The sequence below is a fragment of the Ostrinia nubilalis genome, chromosome W (assembly GCF_963855985.1).
Source record: "Ostrinia nubilalis chromosome W, ilOstNubi1.1, whole genome shotgun sequence".
Taxonomy (NCBI): Eukaryota; Metazoa; Arthropoda; class Insecta; order Lepidoptera; family Crambidae; genus Ostrinia; species Ostrinia nubilalis.
The window spans coordinates 7,714,117-7,726,388 of NC_087118.1; positions in this window are offsets into that span (position 1 = coordinate 7,714,117).

A 12,272-nucleotide genomic window follows, 5' to 3' on the forward strand; every position below is an offset into this window, starting at 1 on the left:
TAGTAAATGCATTAGTAACATTTTGTTTGGACTTCGACTTCAATGGTTTAACCCATACATATTTTGACAAAGCATCAATTACAACTAAAACATATTTATATCCTTTATTAAATGTCGAGTACTTCTGAAAATCTATGAGGTCAGCTTGCCATAAGTCATCAATTCCTCTAATAATCGTATGTCGACGGATGAAATTTCTTCTTGCTGGTTTGTGAAGCTCATTCACCAGATCTTGTTTACTCATTCTTGATAGATTTTGCAGCAATCATCTGATCAATTTCTTTTTTTGTGTAATAATGTGCAGTTAATTTATTAGTAGTTATTTTTTCCAAATTATTAAGATACTTTTTTATATTACTATGAATGGTTTTCAATTCATTTTTTACATCTTGGACATATTTATCCACATACTCTTTATTAACAGCCTCGTCATCTTTTTCTGGAGTTAGTAGTCCTTTTAGTCTCGATGATTTTAAGTCAAAGTCACCTGCATCTGACTTTACTATTGTGTCAGTAAGAATATTCGCAAATTCAGACAGTCGTAAACGCTTATGAACGTGGTGACCAAATTTATCTATATTCATTGCCGTCTGCTCGGCTTCTGTAGTGTAATGGTACTGTCAATCCCTCCCGTTGGAAGCTTTATATATTTAACTAGCTTTGGTCGCCCGCTACGCGGGCTACAAAAGCTAGATCTGCGATGCTGGCCGCTCCGGGCTTCGCCCTACGCGGCGCTCGGCCTGCGGCCTCGCATTCGGAGCTCGGCCTTCGGCCTCGCAAAAATTACAGGGGGCGTTTATTGTCTGTCGCGGTGCACTTGTGCTTTTTTGACGCAACACAAGTTTAACTGTGGTAACTCTCGGGATTTGAACCATCGCTCGGCCTTCGGCCTCGCCTTTCTGTCTGTCACTGGGCTCTAGTCCTTTTTTGACGCATTAAAAATAAATCTATGGCGACTCACAGGCTTTAAACTATCGCTCGGCCTTCGGCCTCGCCTTTTTCTACGTTAGCCAAGCCCCCCTGCATACAATTTGTATGGAGAATTTAGTTCCTTTAGGAAAACGGGTGAACGCTTGGCGGCCATCTTGGATTTCCAAAATTTTGCATTTTTGCCTTAATCTGGACCATTTTCCGCGCCGAACCCCATTTTTACTTTTTTCTAACTTAACCCAATCCCGTAAAACAATTCCTTAAAACCACCCATGTCCCAAAATTTTGAGTTTCCGTAACTCCCAGTGTTGCCAGGTCATCGAGCTAAAAATGGTCAAATGTCATTAGTTTGACCTATTTGCAGGAAGCGTCATCCAAATTTCTGACCGAAAGTCGTTATTTCCATTTTTTACATTTTTGGACCAAAACTCTCAAAGTATGGCAACACTGGAAATTTTTGTTTTCCCAAACGATACTCCTTGACAAACTACGAAATCGCCCCATACAACTCGACTTTCCCAAATGTTGCCAACTGCCCGAAAAATGCATTTGAAAAATCAGAAATCTGAAACTTTTTACAAAATGGCCGCTCACTCGGTCGCCATCTTGATTTTCTGACATTTCGGATTTTTCCCATAGTCTGGGTCGTATAACCGACCAAACCCCATTTTTAGATTTTTTCTGCCATATCTCCTTCTGTCCGTCCTTAACTTTAAAGACACCCATGTCGAAAAAAATACTTTTCCCCGTAGCTCCCAGTGTTGCCAGGTGATCGAGATGAAAATGGTCAAATGTCATTTGCACGACTCCTTTGCAGGAGGCGTCATCCAAATTTTTGACCGGAAGTCGTTATTTCTACTTTCGACATTTTTGGACCAAATCTCCCAAAGTGTGGCAACACTGGAGAAATTTCTTAACCCAAGCGAAACCTCTCGATAAGACACACAACCGCCTCATACAAGTCGACTTTCCACAATGTTGCCATGCACTCGAAAAATGAATTCCAAAATTTCGAAATTTTCAACTTTTCACAAAATGGCCGCCCATGCCGCCGCCATCTTGATTTTTTGACATTTCGGATTTTTCCCATAATCTGGGTCGTATATGCGACCAAACGTCATTTTTATTTTTTTTCTGCCATAATTCTTTCTGTCTGTCACTAACTTTAAAGACACCCATGTCGCAAAAAAAACTTTTCCCCATAACTTTCAGTGTTGCCAGACTTTTTTCATAAAAATGGTGAAATGTCATTCGGGTTCCCAAATGTCACCAGACTGCATTCCAAGTTTATGGAATTTTTGGAAATTTCCATTTTCTACTATCCGGGGCCGTGGTGGAAAATTTTCTTCCAAAATGGTAGATTTTTCCGATTCATGGCAACACTCGAATAACAGACCAACAATCGCCCGGAACATTGTACCCCACTCCGGTGTCGCCATCTGCCGGAAAATAGCTACCAAAGTTTGGGAATTTTTTGATCGCAACAAAATGGCCGACGGCTCAGCCGCCATCTTGTTTTTTGATAATCTGTGAATAAGACTCTAAAGAAGACTATACATGTCACAAATACCCAAAAGAAATTTTCAAAAACAATTGCGCATTTCGGAATGACACCTCTCCAAACACACCCCTGAAATCGCATTTTCAATCCAAGATGGCGGCGCGGCCATTTTGTTTTTCCGTTTTTTTCTCACATTTTTGAACACACCTTGGCAACCCTAATAAACTCCCAAAAAGGAAAAAATTCAGGATGAAAAACAAAAAAGTTGGAGTTTCAAAAAAAGCCGCCATTTTGTTTTTTGGTTCAAAAAATGTAGTAAAGCTGTCAGTCAAAAAATCTAGTTAAAAACAAACACTAACAATTTTACCCCTCTCCCCTCTAAATACCCCAAAAATACCCCTGATCAGTCAGTGAGTGAGTGAGTGGTAATCGAGCTTTATATAATATAGATAGATAGATAGATAGACTAGCTTTGGTCGCCCGCTACGCGGGCTACAAAAGCTAGATCTGCGATGCTGGCCGCTCCGGGCTTCGCCCTACGCGGCGCTCGGCCTGCGGCCTCGCATTCGGAGCTCGGCCTTCGGCCTCGCAAAAATTACAGGGGGCGTTTATTGTCTGTCGCGGTGCTCTTGTGCTTTTTTGTCGCAACACAAGTTTAACTATGGTAACTCTCAGGATTTGAACCATCGCTCGGCCTTCGGCCTCGCCTTTCAGTCTGTCACTGGGCTCTAGTCCTTTTTTGACGCATCAAAAATTAATCTATGGCGACTTACAGGCTTTAAACTATCGCTCGGCCTACGGCCTCGCCTTTTTCTACGTTAGCTGAGCCCCCCTGCATACAATTTGTATGGAGAATTTAGTCCCTTTAGGAAAACGGGTGAACGCTTGGCGGCCATCTTGGTATTCCAAAATTTTGCATTTTTGCCATAATCTGGACCATTTTCCGCACCAAACCCCATTTTTACTTTTTTTCTAACTTCACCCAATTCCGTAAAACAATTCCTTAAAACCACCCATGTCCCAAAATTTTGAGTTTCCGTAACTCCCAGTGTTGCCAGGTCATCGAGCTAAAAATGGTCAAATGTCATTAGTTTGACCTATTTGCAGGAGGCGTCATCCAAATTTTTGACCGAAAGTCGTTATTTCCATTTTTTACATTTTTGGACCAAAACTCTCAAAGTATAGCAACACTGGAAATTTTTGTTATCCCAAACGATACTCCTTGACAAACTACGTAATCGCCCCATACAACTCGACTTTCCCAAACGTTGCCAACTGCCCGAAAAATGCATTTGAAAAATCAGAATTCTGAAACTTTTCACAAAATGGCCGCTCACTCGGTAGCCATCTTGATTTTCTGACATTTCGGATTTTTTCCATAATCTGGGTCATATAACCGACTAAACCTCATTTTTGGATTTTTTCTCCCATATATCCTTCTATCCGTCCTTAACTTTAAAGACACCCATGTCGAAAAAAATACTTTTCCCCGTAGCTCCCAGTGTTGCCAGGTGATCAAGATGAAAATGGTCAAATGTCATTTGCACGACCCTTTTGCAGGAGGCGTCATCCAAATTTTTGACCGGAAGTCGTTATTTCTACTTTCGTCATTTTTGGACCAAATCTCCCAAAGCATGGCAACACTGGAGAAATTTCTTCACCCAAGCGAAACCTCTTGACAAGACACACAACCGCCTCATACAACTCGACTTTCCAAAGTGTTGCCAACTACTCGAAATATGCATTCCAAAATTTCGAAATTTTCAACTTTTCACAAAATGGCCGCCCACGCCGCCGCCATCTTGATTTTCTGACATTTCGGATTTTTCCCAAAATCTGGGTCGTATATCCGACCACACCTCATTTTAATTTTTTTTCTGCCATTATTCTTTCTGTCTGTCACTAACTTTAAAGTCACCCATGTCGCAAAAAAAACTTTTCCCCATAACTTTCAGTGTTGCCAGACTTTTTTCATAAAAATGGTGAAATGTCATTCGGGTCCCCAAACGTCACCAAACTGCATACCAAGTTTTTGGAATTTTTGGAAATTTCCATTTTCTACTATCGGGGGCCGTGGTGGAAAATTTTCTTCCAAAATGGTAGTTTTTTCCTATTTATGGCAACACTCGAATAACAGACCAACAATCGCCCGGAACATTGTACCCTACTCCGGTGTCACCATCTGCCGGAAAATTGCTACCAAAGTTTGGGAATTTTTTGATCGCAACAAAATGGCCGACGGCTCAGCCGCCATCTTGTTTTTTGATAATCTGTGAATGTATCTCTTAAGAAGACTATACATGTCACAAATACTCAAAAGAAATTTTCAAAAACAATGGCGCATCTCGGAATGACACCTCCCTAAAAACACCCCGAAATCGCATTTTCAATCCAAGATGGCGGCGCGGCCATTTTGTTTTTCTAACTTTTTCTCAATTTTTTCAACACACATTGGCAACCCCAACAAACCACCAAAAAAGAAAAAATTCAGGATGAAAAACAAAAAAGTTGTTGTCTCAAAAAATGCCGCCATTTTGTTTTTTGGTTCAAAAAATCTAGTAAAGCTGGCAGTCGAAAAATCTAGTTTAAAACAAACACCAAAAATTTTACCCATCTCCCCTTTAAATACCCCAAAAATACCCCTGATCAGTCAGTAAGTCAGCTAGCTTTGGTCGCCCGCTACCCGGGCTACAAAAGCTAGATCTGCGATACTGGCCGCTCCGGGCTTCGCCCTACGCGGCGCTCGGCCTGCGGCCTCGCATTCGGAGCTCGGCCTTCGGCCTCGCAAGAATTGCACGGGGCGTTTATTGTCTGTCGCGGTGCTCTTGTGCTTTTTTGACGCAACACAAGTTTAACTGTGGTAACTCTCGGGATTGGAACCATCGCTCGGCCTTCGGCCTCGCCTTTCTGTCTGTCACTGGGCTCTAGTCCTTTTTTGACGCATTAAAAATTAATCTATGGCGACTCTCGGGCTTTGAGCTATCGCTCGGCCTTCGGCCTCGCCTTTTTCTACGGTAGCTAAGCCCCCCTGCATACAATTTGTATGGAGAATTTAGTCCCTTTAGGAAAACGGGTGAACGCTTGGCGGCCATCTTGAATTTCCAAAATTTTGCATTTTTGCCTTAATCTGGACCATTTTCCGCGCCGAACCCCATTTTTACTTTTTTTCTAACTTAACCCAATCCCGTAAAACAATTCCTTAAAACCACCCATGTCCCAAAATTTTGAGTTTCCGTAACTCCCAGTGTTGCCAGGTCATCGAGCTAAAAATGGTCAAATGTCATTAGTTTGACCTATTTGCAGGAGACGTCATCCAAATTTCTGACCGGAAGTCGTTATTTTCATTTTTTACCTTTTTGGATCAAATCTCTCAAAGTATGGCAACACTGGAAATTTACGTTTTTCCAAGCGATACTCCTTAACAAACTACGTAATCGCTCCATACTACTCGACTTTCCCAAATGTTGCCAACTACCCGAGAAACGCATTTGAAAAATCAGAAAACTGAAACTTTTTACAAAATGGCCGCTCACTCGGTCGCCATCTTGATTTTCTGACATTTCGGATTTTTCCCATAATCTGGGTCGTATAACCGACCAAGCCCCATTTTCAGATTTTCCCTGCCATATCTCCTTCTGTCCGTCCTTAACTTTAAAGACACCCATGTCGAAAAAAATACTTTTCCCCGTAGCTCCCAGTGTTGCCAGGTCATCGATACGGAAATGGTCAAATGTCATTTGCACGACCCCTTTGCAGGAGGCGTCATCTAAATTTCTGAGCGGAAGTCGTTATTTCTACTTTCGACATTTTTGGACCAAATCTCCTAAAGTATGGCAACACTGGAGAAATTTCTTCACCCAAGCGAAACCTCTTGACAAGACACACAACCGCCTCATACAACTCGACTTTCCAAAATGTTGCCATGTACTCGAAAAATGAATCCCAAAAATTCGAAATTTTCAACTTTTTACAAAATGGCCGCCTGCTCAACCGCCATCTTGATTTTTTGACATTTCGGATTTTTCCCATAATCTGGGTCGTATATCCGACCAAACCTCATTTTTATTTTTTTTCTGCCATTATTCTTTCTGTCTGTCACTAACTTTAAAGTCACCCATGTCGCAAAAAAAACTTTTCCCCATAACTTTCAGTGTTGCCAGACTTTTTTGATAAAAATGGTGAAATGTCATTCGGGTCCCCAAATGTCACCAGACTGCATACCAAGTTTTTGGAATTTCTGGAAATTTCCATTTTCTACTATCCGGGGCCATGGTGGAAAATTTTCTTCCAAAATGGTAGTTTTTTCCGATTCATGGCAACACTCGAATAACAGACCAACAATCGCCCGGAACATTGTACCCCACTCCGATGTCGCCATCTACCGGAAAATTCGTGTCAAACTTTGGGAATTTTTTGATCGCAACAAAATGGCCGACGGCTCAGCCGCCATCTTGTTTTTTGATAATCTGTGCATGTGGCTCTAAAGAAGACTATACATGTCACAAACACCCAAAAGAAATTTTCAAAAACAATTGCGCATCTCGGAGTGACACCTCCCTAAAAACACCTCGAAATCGCATTTTCAATCCAAGATGGCGGCGCGGCCATTTTGTTTTTCCGTTTTTTTCTCACATTTTTAGCACACCTTGGCAACCCCAACCAACCACCAAAAAAGAAAAAATTCAGGACCAAAGACAGAAAAGTTTGTGTTTCAAAAAGTGCCGCCATTTTGTTTTTTGGTTCAAAAAATGTGGTAAAGCTGTCAGTCAAAAAATCTAGTTAAAAACAAACACTAACAATTTTACCCCTCTCCCCTCTAAATACCCTAAAAATACCCCTGATCAGTCAGTGAGTGAGTCAGTGGTAATCGAGCTTTATATATTATAGACTAGCTTTGGTCGCCCGCTACGCGGGCTACAAAAGCTAGATCTGCGATGCTGGCCGCTCCGGGCTTCGCCCTACGCGGCGCTCGGCCTGCGGCCTCGCATTCGGAGCTCGGCCTTCGGCCTCGCAAAAATTACACGGGGCTGGTTTTCGTTTGTCACTGTGCTCTTGTGCTTTTTTGACGCAACACAAGTAAATCTATGGCGACTGTCGGGATTTGAACCATCGCTCGGCCTTCGGCCTCGCCTTTCTGTCTGTCACTGGGCTCTAGTCCTTTTTTGACGCATTAAAAATAAATCTATGGCGACTCACAGGCTTTAAACTATCGCTCGGCCTTCGGCCTCGCCTTTTTCTACGTTAGCTAAGCCCCCCTGCATACAATTTGTATGGAGAATTTAGTTCCTTTAGGAAAACGGGTGAACGCTTGGCGGCCATCTTGGATTTCCAAAATGTTGCATTTTTGCCTTAATCTGGACCATTTTCCGCGCCGAACCCCATTTTTACTTTTTTTCTAACTTCACCCAATCCCGAATTCATTTGTTTCTACAATTCCTTATTCCTCCGTTGTCCCAAAACTTTGAGTGCCAGGTGATCGAGTTGAAAATGGTCAAATGTCATTAGTTTGACCTATTTGCAGGAGGCGTCATCCAAATTTCTGACCGGAAGTCGTTATTTCTACTTTCGACATTTTTGGACCAAATCTCCCAAAGCATGGCAACACTGGAAATTTTTGGTTTTCCAATCGATACTCCTTGACAAACTACGTAATCGTCCCATACAACCTGACTTTCCCGAATGTTGCCAACTACCCGAAAAACGCATTTGAAAAATCGAAAATCTGAAACTTTTTACAAAATGGCCGCCCACGCCTCCGCCATCTTGATTTTCTGACATTTCGGATTTTTCCCATAGTCTGGGTCGTATAACCGACCAAACCCCATTTTTAGATTTTCCCTGCCATATCTCCTTCTATCCGTCCTTAACTTTAAAGACACCCATGTCGAAAAAAATACTTTTCCCCGTAGCTCCCAGTGTTGCCAGGTGATCGAGACGAAAATGGTCAAATGTCATTTGCACGACCCTTTTGCAGGAGGCGTCATCCAAATTTTTGACCGGAAGTCGTTATTTCTACTTTCGACATTTTTGGACCAAATCTCCTAAGGTATGGCAACACTGGAGAAATTTCTTCACCCAAGCGAAACCTCTCGACAGGACACACAACCGCCTTATACAACTCGACTTTCCAAAGTGTTGCCAACTACTCGAAAAATGAATTCCAAAAATTCTAAATTTTCAACTTTTTACAAAATGGCCGTCCACGCCGCCGCCATCTTGATTTTCTGACATTTCGGATTTTTCCCATAATCTGGGTCGTATATGCGACCAAACGTCATTTTTATTTTTTTTCTGCCATAATTCTTTCTGTCTGTCACTAACTTTAAAGACACCCATGTCGCAAAAAAAACTTTTCCCCATAACTTTCAGTGTTGCCAGACTTTTTTCATAAAAATGGTGAAATGTCATTCGGGTCCCCAAACGTCACCAAACTGCATACCAAGTTTTTGGAATTTTTGGAAATTTCCATTTTCTACTATCCGGGGCCGTGGTGGAAAATTTTCTTCCAAAATGGTAGTTTTTTCCGATTCATGGCAACACTCGAATAACAGACCAACAATCGCCCGGAACATTGTACCTCACTCCGGTGTCGTCATCTACCGGAAAATTCGTGTCAAAGTTTGGGAATTTTTTGATCGCAACAAAATGGCCGACGGCTCAGCCGCCATCTTGTTTTTTGATAATCTGTGAATGTGGCTCTCAAGAAGACTATACATGTCACAAATATTCAAAAGAAATTTTCAAAAACAATTGCGCATCTCGGAGTGACACCTCCCTAAAAACACCCCGAAATCGCATTTTCAATCCAAGATGGCGGCGCGGCCATTTTGTTTTTCCAATTTTTTCTCTAAATTTTTAACACATCTTGGCAACCCCAACAAATCACCAAAAAAGAAAAAATTCAGGACCAAAGACACAAAAGTTGGTGTCTCAAAAAATGCCGCCAGGCTTCGGCCTCGCCTTTTTCTACGTTAGCTAAGCCCCCCTGCATACAATTTGTATGGAGAATTTAGTTCCTTTAGGAAAACGGGTGAACGCTTGGCGGCCATCTTGGATTTCCAAAATTTTGCATTTTTGCCTTAATCTGGACCATTTTCCGCGCCGAACCCCATTTTTACTTTTTTTCTATCCTCACCCAGTCCCGAGGAGCAACGCCTTAAAAACACCCATGTCACAAAATTTTGTGTTCCCGTAATTCCCAGTGTTGCCAGGTGATCGAGATGAAAATGGTCAAATGTCATTAGTTTGACCTATTTGCAGGAGGAGTCATCCAAATTTTTGACCGAAAGTCGTTATTTCAATTTTTTTCATTTTTGGATCAAAACTCTCAAAGTATGGCAACACTGGAAATTTTAGTTTTCCCAAACGATACTCCTTGACAAACTACGTAATCGCCCCATACAACTCGACTTTCCCAAATGTTGCCAACTGCCCGAAAAATGCATTTGAAAAATCAGAAATCTGAAACTTTTTACAAAATGGCCGCTCACTCGGTCGCCATCTTGATTTTCCGAGATTTCGGATTTTTCCCATAATCTGGGTCGTATAACCGACTAAACCCTATTTTCAGATTTTTTCTGCCATATCTCCTTCTGTCCGTCCTTAACTTTAAAGACACCCATGTCGAAAAAAATACTTTTCCCCGTAGCTCCCAGTGTTGCCAGGTGATCGAGATGAAAATGGTCAAATGTCATTTGCACGACCCCTTTGCAGGAGGCGCCATCCAAATTTTTGACCGGAAGTCGTTATTTCTACTTTCGACATTTTTGGACCAAATCTCCTAAGGTATGGCAACACTGGAGAAATTTCTTCACCCAAGCAAAACCTCTCAACAAGACACACAACCGCCTCATACAACTCGACTTTCCAAAGTGTTGCCAACTACTCGAAAAATGAATTCCAAAATTTCGAAATTTTCAACTTTTTACAAAATGGCCGCTCACGCCGCCGCCATCTTGATTTTTTGACATTTCGGATTTTTCCCATAATCTGGGTCGTATATACGACCAAACGTCATTTTTATTTTTTTTCTGCCATAATTCTTTCTGTCTGTCACTAACTTTAAAGACACCCATGTCGCAAAAAAAACTTTTCCCCATAACTTTCAGTGTTGCCAGACTTTTTTCATAAAATTGGTGAAATGTCATTTGGGTATCCAAACGTCACCAAACTGCATACCAAGTTTTTGGAATTTTTGGAAATTTCCATTTTCTACTATCGGGGGCCGTGGTGGAAAATTTTCTTCCAAAATGGTAGTTTTTTTCTATTTATGGCAACACTCGAATAACAGACCAACAATCGCCCGGAACATTGTACCCTACTCCGGTGTCGCCATCTGCCGGAAAATTGCTACCAAAGTTTGGGAATTTTTTGATCGCAACAAAATGGCCGACGGCTCAGCCGCCATCTTGTTTTTTGATAATCTGTGAATGGGGCTCTGAAGTAGACTATACATGTCACAAGAACTCAAAAGAAATTTTAAAAAACAATTGCGCATCTCGGAATGTCACCTCCCTAAAAACACCCCGAAATCGCATTTTCAATCCAAGATGGCGGCGCGGCCATTTTGTTTTTCCGTTTTTTTCCCACATTTTTTAACACACCTTGGCAACCCCAACAAACGACCAAAAAAGAAAAAATTCAGGACGAAAGACAGAAAAGTTTGTGTTTCAAAAAGTGCCGCCATTTTGTTTTTTGGTTCAAAAAATGTGGTAAAGCTGGCAGTCAAAAAATCTAGTTAAAAACAAACACTAACAATTTTACCCCTCTCCCCTCTAAATACCCTAAAAATACCCCTGATCAGTCAGTCAGTCAGTGAGTGGTAATCGAGCTTTATATAATATAGATAGATAGATAGATAGACTAGCTTTGGTCGCCCGCTACGCGGGCTACAAAAGCTAGATCTGCGATGCTGGCCGCTCCGGGCTTCGCCCTACGCGGCGCTCGGCCTGCGGCCTCGCATTCGGAGCTCGGCCTTCGGCCTCGCAAAAATTACAGGGGGCGTTCTCGTTTGTCACGGTGCTCTTGTGCTTTTTTGACGCAACACAAGTAAATCTATGGCGACTGTCGGGATTTGAACTATGGCTCGGCCTTCGGCCTCGCCTTTCTGTCTGTCACTGGACTCTAGTCCTTTTTTGACGCATTAAAATTTAATGTATGGCGACTCTTGGGCTTTAAACTATCGACATTATGCATAGAAGGCAATAAATTATGCAAGATTTCAGTTGTCGTACATATTTCTTGATTCAATTAGCTTATCTACCTTAGTTGTTTGTTGGCTATATTACGGAAGTAGGTACCTATGAGATTATCCTAACAAATTATTTTATAATAATCAACTATATTGTAAAACTTATGCATTCATAATAGTAAAAGTAATAGCTAGTGTACTTGTTTATTAATTTTATTGTCATTAAGAATGAATGTAGTCTATCATGATGTGCTGAAATTACAGAATGCTTTAGGAATAATACCGACAGGAGGCGCATCGTAGAGCTATCACCATTGATTACTATTTAACAATGCGCCACCTATCGATTTTATTTCCAAGCATTCTCTAGTTACCGTTGTTAATGGAGTGCCATGTTACATGAAAGTTTGTGTGCAGTTTAGTTTAGTCATATTATTAAAATTTAATCATCTTATGTATGTACCTAAATGAAAGTTGTTTAGGAAACAGATATCAAAGATATTTAAGTCTGTGTGCGAGATAGTTAAGCCTGTGTTAGATATTTAAATCTGTGTGCGAGATAGTTAAGCCTGTGTGTGAGATATTTAAGCCTGTGTGTTATTATAACTCAACCTACATTGTGCTTATTAATTAATTAATGAAGAAAAAACA